This window comes from Oncorhynchus mykiss, chromosome 16 (assembly GCF_057628025.1).
Source record: "Oncorhynchus mykiss isolate SJ-2025 chromosome 16, ASM5762802v1, whole genome shotgun sequence".
NCBI classification, from domain to species: Eukaryota; Metazoa; Chordata; class Actinopteri; order Salmoniformes; family Salmonidae; genus Oncorhynchus; species Oncorhynchus mykiss.
Genome location: NC_143037.1, coordinates 16,677,501 through 16,688,046, shown reverse-complemented (window position 1 = coordinate 16,688,046; position 10,546 = coordinate 16,677,501). Strand labels below are relative to the sequence as shown.

The window sequence follows — 10,546 nt, the reverse complement described above, 5'->3', positions numbered from 1 at the left end:
GTGTGTGTGTGTGTTTCGGTCATTACTGTACCATAAGTACCAAATCAACTCAGAGAGGCGGCGAGTGGAAAGGAGTCAAATCAAATCAAATGTTATTGGTCACATACACATGTTTAGCAGATGTTATTGCGGGTGTAGCGAAATGCTTGTATAGTGGAAAAGGTTGTAGGGGAGCGCCTCTGGGTGCACTTTGACAGGGCCGCCAGTCAAACGGGCCGTCTCTCTCTGTGTTTCTGTCAATCTCCCTCCTCTGAAGATTCATTTAAAGGGAGGAGGGACGCCTCACTAGCTCCAAACAGGTAAGAGAACCTTTACTATCAGGCCTCAGAGAAAGCAGGAGAAATCTGATGTGTTCTTTCAACTGTACTAAACTGAGCCAGGCTCACTGACTACAGGTAGGCCACTGTCAGCTGATTAAGAAAGAGAGAGACAAAGGGAAAGACAGAGAGACGAGATACAGGGAGGGATATACATATGATGTGAGAGATGGAGAGACAAGAGTAAAAGTGTAAAGAAATGTATAGATTAAGGGGGTGGGAATGAACAGAGCAAGATTTTGATCTATGGGAGCAAAATATCGTCTGTCTGATGGAAATCTCTTATCTCCAACACAGAAACTTTTTCATGAAAAGGAAAAAAAGACCATATTTTTCCCGTTAACGAACTTACAATTGTGAAACTTCAGAAGCTATTTTGAATACATGTTATTGGTCCTAGAGGGATTACATCTACATAGTGCATTGAGGGAATTACTTCTTTCAATAAAAAAATAATAAAAATAAATAAATAAAGGCTAAAATTGAGTTAACTGGTTTTCATCAGACAGTGACAATATGTACGGGTATGAGAGAGGGGGCGGGGTGAGAGAAGGGGGTGAAGTGAGAGAGAGAAAAGTGGGAAGAGAGAGGAAGAGACAGAGTAAGTCTGTAGAGAGTATGTTGATCCATACCAATAGGCTTACAGTGATGGAAGGTATGGCCTTCCAATCTACCACTCTTAGGAACGTGCTGGGGGCCTCACGCTGACACACATATGTGTATGGGCTCACACGCACACACACACACACAGCTTTCTCAATATTTCATACAGCATGCCCTAACTGAGCTTCTCAAAGCTCATAAAAACCAAGAGCACCAACCTGGCACACAGGTTCCATGGTACCCCCAAGCCAACTATGAAAACAACACATTCACCTACAATCTGACAGACTGCCTTTTCGCCCAAAACCCCAAATGCAATATATTTACTTAAGCTTAACCAACCATTGAGGCTTCAGGTTCACACAACTTCTACAGCGACTTCACCATCATTTGGGTATAATTGTAAACCACGGCCGTAGTACGCAACGATAAAAAAGTGACCTCACATCAAATGTACACACCATTTCCTCAACACCACTAACGCTGAAAACACATCTTTATTCAGAAAGAGGGAAACGGCCCACATGAATAATAATAACAATAAAACCCTGCGTTGTGTTTTTATTGGATAGAGAGAGATAAGAGGTGAAAGGTGGGAGAGAGAGCGCTGAAAGAGCAGCAGGCCGGAATCGAACCCAACCTGGCAGCGGTACATTATACATGTGCTCCCGAGGCAGCTAGCAGCTTAGACTGCTAGCCCACCCCAGTTCACACATTTCCTGTTTTGCTATTGTGTTTATTTGTGTTTGAGAATACGGTTTTGATTTAGTAAACCAACATGGAGCTATTACAGTAGCCTACTGTGCTGTGATAGTTTCTATCCACTGGGATAAATAGTGACTTGTAGCTCCTTCCTGTCCTCTGCTGACCTCATCAATATGAGACGTGAGTATTGGGGATGAAGATGATTGGAAGTACCTTTAAGTTTCATGAAAAAGAGAACATAGCAACCAACTGTTTCGGCCCAATTTCTTGTTTTGAGCTGCCTCTCAAACCGAATATGGAATCAAACACGATTCTCACCACTCTGTTTTGTTAGGTCTGGCATTTTCTTCAAGCTGGGTGTCATCGGAGAGTAAACTATGTGTACATTTTCAGCCCTTTGAGTTTTTTCCCCTCTCTTCCTCTCTTCGCATGTGTGTGTGTTTGCGAACAAACGTGTGTGTGTGCTGTCTTTGTTTTTCTTTTTGAAAATCCCTTTGATGTGCCCTGTTTATTTATTTATTACAAAAGGCCTTTTCGGCGGTTAGGGCTACGGTGGGTACGGCAGTGCTCGAAGTGCCATCCATCAACGAGGAGCCTCTTTGACGGATGAACCGCTGACCTCGCCTTCCCAGCATTCTCTGCTTCTGCCACAGTACAGGTAAAGCAGGGTCTTTAAAAAAAAAAAAATTACAGGAGACACGCTTCCTCATCTGTCTGAGTATCAATGTGTGTCAGTGTCCGTATATATTCATACTGTAACCCAATTCATTTCTAAATATGAACATATTATTCAGATATTATCTTTCCATCTCTTGGTAAAGATAACCTTGGTAACTGAGGACTCCTACTGTGTGTAGGTCATGTGACGTCATGCTGTTGATGTGACTATTGCAGCGATGATTCATAGTAGGAACAAGTTTCAATTGTAAAAAAATAAATAAAAAATAAAACAATTGAAAATATGTTTCAGTTGAACAACTTCACTAGGTTCTTTATACATGTTATTACATGTTAGTGATACCTTTATACCTTTCAGGATTTAAACAAAATTAACATTGTTTAAAGGTCCAATGCAGCCATTTTTATCTCAATATCAAATAATTTCTGGGTAACACTTAAGTACTTTACTGCGATGAACTAAAATAGCTTCTTAGCATAGACTAATTTCTCAAGCAAGAACTTTGCTAGGACTGTCTGAGAGTGGTCTGGCTGGGGAGGGGAAGACATGATACAAAAAGTGAATGAGGGCTCAAGGCTGGAGCAGGATCGTTGAACCATAAACACTGTAGACTTTCAGCATCCCCAGGGATTCCCATTCACATCGTTTTTGTTAGCCCTGTTTAAGAGGGAATTCATTTAGAAGGAAACAATGGTACTGATAGTGAGAGTACATCAGTAACAGTACTAGTTGGTTAAACCAAATTAATTTTCTTTCCTTCATAACCTATTTAAGTGATAATGCCCGAGAAGACGGTGTTAAGAGGATATATTGGCACGGGTGTTGTTAGGCCGAAGACGAAGTCGAAGGCCGGCAAACCGTGTTGCTGGTGACTACACGAAGGGAGGGGGTGGCCTCGGACAAGCACCGCTTGCCTCTCTTCCCAGACTTATTGATGACCTGATCCGGTCTTACGTGGATTTTCGCGACCGGGCTAGCTAAACTAGCGCTGCATAGCATGCTAGCCAGGTTGGCTAACTCGCAGAGACGATCATGACCTATTGTTGCATACTGCCCAAGAAGAGTTATTTCTCGCTGTTAGTGAACCTTCTGAATTCTTCTCACCGGAGCAAAATTGTATCATTGCCATTATAGTAGTTGCATAGAGCTATAACATAATTTTCTCGCTTGGCCTTCAACCATGAGAAGTACCTCAGCACATGTGAAGATTTCAAAAAAGTAAAGTTAAAAAGAAAAGTGCCATAGCCTAGTTTTCTCCTTCACCTCATCTGTGCTTTATTTTCATTGACATATTAGCTAGTGTCTTATTTATGTATTCCTCAATGGTGGTTTTGATTTACATACCCCTTTTGTATGTCACCGTTTGTTCAGCGAGTGTAAAAGCTGTCTATAAAATAGAGATAGATAGTGAAATACTAGTCATCCATCAGTCTAAACAATGAGAGCCGATGGACACTCAGACCAACGAGGCTATTTACTCAGAATAACCAACATACAATGAATGAGGACTCAAGGCTAGATCACGATTGTTGAATCACAAACACTGAAGGCTCTAAGCATCCCCAAGCATTTCAATTGACATCGTTTTTGTTCAAGAGGGAATTAATTTAGAATTAACATGTTGCATTCATGGTCAGGGTACAATGGTAACATTACTAGTTTGTATAACCAAATGCTTTTTCTTTCCCTCAGCACCTATTGTTGCATACTGCCCAACCCCAAGGAGAAAATGATCTTACGGCTCTTTGCAACTAGTATAATGGCAGTGAGTGATAACATTTTGCCCCGGTGTTATACTCACTGCCATTATCCTAGTTGCAAAGAGCTGTAAGATCATTTTCCAGCTTGGCCTTCAACCACAAGTACCTCAGCACATGTTGATAGTTCAATGGCCTCATTTACACCTGCAACTAACATGCATCCTGTGTCCTGATCTTGTCCACATTCTACACATGGTGTTAAAATGTATCTTTTATCCATCCCCTCTGTCCGCATTGTGACAATATTTCCTGGTCCCTCTCTGTATGCAAGTTATTTAATAAATATTCCTTCTAAATAATATGTCATTAACTTTGATGGCATTAGTCAATTGTGCCAGTTGTCAATGATTTTAGAGGGTGGGATAATGATTATTTAAATGGTTTCACTGGCCAGATCCGTCTACACTTGCACAATGCATGCCTGACTACCTCTAGAGATGGGCAGGAAGATCTGATCACAATACATATTTTAATAGTCTACACCAGTCCTGTCTTAAAATGTGGACACAATCAGAATGTGGATAAGATCAGGACAAAGAACGCATCTGAGAACCAGGTATAAACAGGGCTAATGGTTCTCCATTCCAAGTGTAAAATAAAACAGTCCATACACATTCATGAAAAATACATATCCCTTTATACTGCACATTATATTCAGATGTGAGTGCTATTGAGGATAAGTTGCCCGTTCCACAATGTAACGCATCACTATAGCCTGTATCCATGTTTCTTTCTCTCTCTATCCATATTTCTCTTCCTCTTTCATCACACTGGCTTGTCCGTGGGGGCCCAAGCCCCCCTCCCCCTCTGACTCCCCTCCCTTGCCCCTCCGACAGAAACCCCCAGATGGAAACCACGGGGATTAATGATTCATAAGCTGCTATGTACACAATTATTCCTATTCTAATGTGCAGTAATGGCTCATGAGCATCTAACACACATATGGCATGGATAGATGAATCTCCTAACAAACAACACAAAAAAAACAACTAAATATTTACATCATTTGGTCATTTGGTAAAATTCTATATCTTGTGTCCTTTTGGTAACGAGAACCTGCATTCGACTTCGTGAAGTGTTTGGCCATCGATGTCAAACCTCTAGTTGACGTTGTTGTTTGGAGTTTGGCGGTTGGCTGAAGGTCACTGGTATTTCTCAGAGGGTCTCAGTCTGTGAATTCAGCGTTTGAATCCCAGAGTGTAATTGAGCGTCTCGTGGTCTTCTGAACACACTGAGGGATTGAGTTCCGATCAATCACCCTCTATGGACAGTCCATACAGTCCAGCTTCAACCACAGTACTACATGTTGGTTGTATGGCCTCAGCCTTTGCACCTGTGCAATAATCTTAAATACCAAAGCTTATTTTTTATGACAAACTTTATTTGTTTCTTCTTTTTTTATGCGGGGGGTGGGGGGGGGGGGTCATTCGGGACAATTTCTAGACAACTCTGGAGACCTAGCAATTGCAGTAATACTTCCCCAAATATCTTTGCGTCTTTAAGTTACAGTATGTCGATGAAACGTAAACATGGGGCCAGCCATGTTAGTAACTTCCATGTTGAAATATGGCATAATTAATAAATTCTGACTCCAACCTACAATGGTCAAGTGAAGGTGTCCAGTGCCCAGAAGGGTTGTCCTGTTTGGCATACTACTCTCAATATCCGTGGAAATTCGCTCTTAAATTATTAAAAAAATATATTTAACCCACCTCCTCCTGCTGTCATGCAGAACCTTTCACAGAGTGTTGTTGATGAGTGTGATTTCGATGATTAAGGTTGGGTCTTCTCTATCTTTCTCTTCCTGTTCCTCAGACATGGCCAGTAGGATTCTGATGCTTCCCTTTACCCATAATCCTTTCCCTTTCTTTTTTCGCTGATTAGAATTTCTGCCGTGGCCTCTGGGATTGGACGAGTTGAACATATTTTATTTAACCGCTGTAAGGCCTAATATTCCAAAGCTGTGATCTACGGCAGAATTACAAGTCTCAGGGTCAAGGAGGGATTCTGCCACAGAAGGGGAGGGTACAATCACTCTTTAGAAAAAAGGAATGATAGAGACAAGAACACAGAAAAAAGGGGGAAGAATCTCACTAGTTGTCTTTAAAAATGAATGAGCAAATGGGTAATCCCAGTCACTGCATGATAAGGAGAAAAACCAATATTGGCTCTCTGTTCATCTGGGCAGTCAGAAGAATCCTTGAGATGAACAAAAGTTGTGCATTTTGTTGCCGCCACTATACAACTCAATAAAGGTGTCTGTGTGTTTTATAATAGCGTGTGTGTGTGTGTGTGTGTGTGTGAGAGAGACTGACAATGTATGGGTCCATGTGTTCAGTGAAAGTGTTTTGAATCATGTCTGTGTGAGTTTAAAAACTGAGCAAAGCCCACATTTTGAAAGCAAATATATTCTTCCTGCATATTACAGCACTGATATACAAGCATGATATCCACATAAAAGCAAGCAGGCATTCCTTACTGTGTTAGATGTATCCTACAGTATGAGTGAGGAAAAGGTGGTTGGGGATATAAGAGGACATCATATAAATTCTGCAACCTTTGAACTCCCCATTCAATTGACCCCTCATGCCAACCTGCAGGGTTTCCCCTCACTACAATCCAATTTCACTTCCTGCACTGTGTAGAAAGACAGTCAGGCGAGCACTGTGATTGGACACACCTTCATGAATGTTTAATCACTACCCCCCCCATCTAAGGCAGAGGTATCATCGAGACCTTCTGTCATCTTTCCATCCCATCTTCATCATCTCCAATACCTTTCCCCCATCCTCATCTCCAATACCTTTCCCCCATCCTCATCTCCAGTACCGTTCTGTCATCCTTCCATCCCATCTTCCTCATCTCCAATACCTTTCCCCCATCCTCATCTCCAATATCTTTCTGCCATCCTTCCATCCCATCTTCCTCACCTCCATCCATTATAGTATATCTATGAGCTTTTGTTTATGTTTAGACGATTATGCATATGAAATTCCTCACTGACACAATTGTACCCCCCTTCTCCATCCCTAATCCCCCCACCCCCCTCCATGCTGCCATGCTAAGCGATGCACCCCCCCCCCCCCCTTGCCCCTCCCCAGTTCATTAGAGAGCTCTTCAGTAGCCTGTCATCGAGGATGTGCTCCATCAAAGCTGATCGACTCCCCGTTTTCCAGAAAGATGTCGTGGGTTATCACCGTTTGCTCAGATCTCCGGCTACGGGGAACATGAATGGCAGGCCGTCTTTTGAAGACTGTGATTTCTACACTGATGCCTCCCAGTTGGAAATGTAGAATATTGTCTGGTAAGACACCACATGCAAAGTAAATGACTGTGCAGCTTGGAACTAGCACAACAGTCAGGGCCTGCCTTCCAGGCTTCTTGCAGCCTTGTCTGATCCATACATCCTTCCAGATCTCCTTCTCTCTTTACCTCTGTCGGTCTCTGTCAATCCAGCTCTTCATTACACTGTCTGAGGGTTGACCAGAAGAACGCTTTTTGTCTCTGAAAAGAGAACAGACATAAAAAAAATGTCTCTACTGACCTCTGATTTCAATTTGTAGACATACACTCAAATCCATGTACCATAAATTACTGCATTTAAATGTTGCAAAAGCATCTTACCATTTACTGCAGCATACTATACGTTCATATACTCTAATAGCTATTGGAGCCCTAATGAAATGATAAGCATTGCATAACGAAACGAGAGGTTAAAAAGTATGCAAACATTTAAGAAGCCTAATACGGTCTACTGGGTCAATTCTATGAAGTCTCCATTATCATGCAAATGGCAGTGCCGGTTACAACTGTATTCCTTTGTAGTGGTAAAGAGTTCATTTTTAGCTCAAAGGATATGTCAGTACTCTACAGGGAGAGAGATGAGAGAGATGAGGGAGAAAGAAAGAGGGGGAGATTAGTTTAGTCTGCTTCAGTCCGTGTCTGACCTGGTCTTTGTGTTCAGTGTTCATATTGTATGAGTAGTTCACCTGTGTCGGTGCTTCACTGTGCAAGTTGAGGTGCACGTAATAGAAGGTGCAGACATTGGATTTGACTGCGGTTCAGCCGTGGGTAAAACGGAAAGTTGCAGGCGCCGCCTTTCCTTCTTCCTGAAGTGTCAGGTTGTTTTTCGGTGCCGAATGAACGACAGAACGAGAGGGGCGGAGGAGGGAAGACGACAGGAAAGTACGACAGGGCATCTTTGTTGTTGAAATGCAATACTGCTTTAATGACAACACAAATGTTCTTCACATCTACAGAAAGCACAAAAATGTCTCGGGGGAGGGGGGAAGAGAGAGAAACTAAACACCCCCCCCAAAAAGTATGAAAAGCAACACAATGTTGAGTTCAGCTGCTCGGACCTGATCATTAAGATACTAGACTTACACTATTGATGGACATTTTGAACACCGACCGAAACATGCACACACGACACGCAAACCAACTGCACTCGCCATTGCACTATTCCATCTTTTCGCCCACAAGCACAAGGGTAGGCGCTCTACACACGGCTGTAGCTCTGTGACCTACCTCAGAGAATAGGGCCATTGTCATGTCTTTGTGCGTGTAAACACCATTAAAATAAACAACAGCGTTGGATGATTTAAAAAAAGAGGAGAGCGGGGAGGGAAAAAGAAGAAAGCCATTCTACTTGGACTGGTACAAAAAGGGGGAACATACTGTAGCCCTCTCTCTACTATCATAGAATGAAAGGGGGTTTAGGGGGTTGCTCCAGCACGTGTGACAGTAGAGAGGGATGCGCGTGTAATGTATTTTTGTCTGCGTTTGTGTGGACAGTCGATACAGAGGCAGACTCATCCCTATTGTTAAACGGTGTCATTGTGGACTTCGGCTCGCTGGTCTGCGGGTGGGCGTCCCTCACAGCGGAGACTCTCTGGGAGATAAAACGTCTGCCCTCCCATCGCGATCCCACTGTCGGAGTTGTTTACCTATCCCGTTTAAGGTGCGTCTTTCAGAGGGACAACGGCTCAAACGCTCCCTGTCACAATTCCTGTCTGCCTAAACGGCTGACAAACGGCAGGATTTTGTACCGGAAGGGGCCGCTGCCGAAAAGTTTACTCGTCCTGGGAACAATTATCTCCTTTTACCGGTTTTCGAGAGGACCCCTGGTTTGTGTATTAAACACCAGGAGACGTATGCTTAACCTGCGCTGTGGTTGAAGGGTTCTAGTTTGCCCGATTTTTCAAATGTGGCATAAATGGCTCTTGCATAAGGAAGAAGAGATGACTCAAACCTAAAAATGGTAGACACATCTCCAAAACCTTAAAAAGCATATTCAGCCTTGGACATGACGAACTCACCAGCCCCTCAGACAATGATCATATGACAATGGACAGGGACATAAAACACGAGCCTGTCTAGCGATCGGAGAGAAGCAAAAACATTTAAATGGCTTTAGACATCCAATTACTAATCACCCCCCCCCCAAAATCCCCTCCCCTCTCTCTCCCTGTCTGTATGGAGCTCACACACCTCTAGTCACTTGAGGTGGGTTAACACGGGGCTTAATGAAATATTAAAAAGGTGTCTGTACCTGCTGATATTGTTGCCCCTTGGAATAAGATAGAACCTATTTTTGACAAGTTTTCATCCTTCTCTCCGTGGCAAGATGCTCGTCGAAAACCAAATCAGTCACAAAGAACAGAAAGGGGGTAATGAATAATCTATTTCGTACTTTAAAGGCACCCGCTGCTTGGAGGGAGAGAAGGAGAGAGAGAGAGAGAGAGGGAACGGAAGGAAGGAGGAATGGGCAGACAAAAAGGACAACAAGAGAAAGTAGACAAAAAAAAGGAGAGTGCTGGCAGATGATACCAGGCATCTGCCAAACCAAGGAATCATATGACAGGCCTCCTGTTAAATAATACCCCCCCCCCTCTAAACAAATCATTAGCCCTCCCCCTTTATCTAAAGTTGTTTAATGCCATTTCCTAATGAACATAATAGCCAGAAATAATAATGAAACAAAATACAAACATCTAAACGGAGCCCAGGCAGGGTTGTCGGCGACGCTCAATTATTTCCTTGTCAAGTGGGTCTGTTTTTAATGAGGCCCTGTGGGACTGACAGCTGTCAGTCAGCCCTGACTTTTTGACACCATTACAACTTCAAATAGAGCCGTGCTCGCTGTCTGCCGCGGCCAAGCTGCCTGCCGCGGCCACGCTGCCTGCCGGCTGTCTGCCGCGGCCACGCTGCCTGCCACGCTGTCTGCTGTGGCCACGCTGCCTGCCGCGGCCACGCTGTCTGCCACGCTGTCTGCCGGCTGTCTGCCGCGGCCACGCTGCACGGCAGAAGGGAGGCTGCGGCAGCGCTACAACTCAGCTCACCCTGACAGGCTGGGAGAGAGAGAGAGAGAGGGAGGAAGACAGGGGTGAGGGAAAGAGGGAGGACGGGTGGGGGTGGAGAGAGGAGGGAGGACGGGTGGGGGTGGAGAGAGGAGGGAGGACGGGTGGGGGTGGAGAGAG

At 43.8% G+C, this 10,546-nt stretch overlaps 1 protein-coding gene across 3 annotated transcripts in view; it reads right to left on the bottom strand.

Moving 5' to 3' along the window:
- Positions 1 to 8,264: 8,264 nt before the first annotated feature.
- The window catches only part of LOC110491461 (vesicle transport through interaction with t-SNAREs homolog 1A), a 197,963-nt gene continuing 195,681 nt past the window's right edge, over positions 8,265 to 10,546 (bottom strand). For all 3 annotated transcript variants that reach the window (XM_036946313.2, XM_036946310.2, XM_036946315.2), the window contains one exon: positions 8,265 to 10,546. This exon is cut by the window's right edge and continues 2,195 nt beyond it. The gene's annotated coding sequence lies outside the window, so the exon portion shown is untranslated.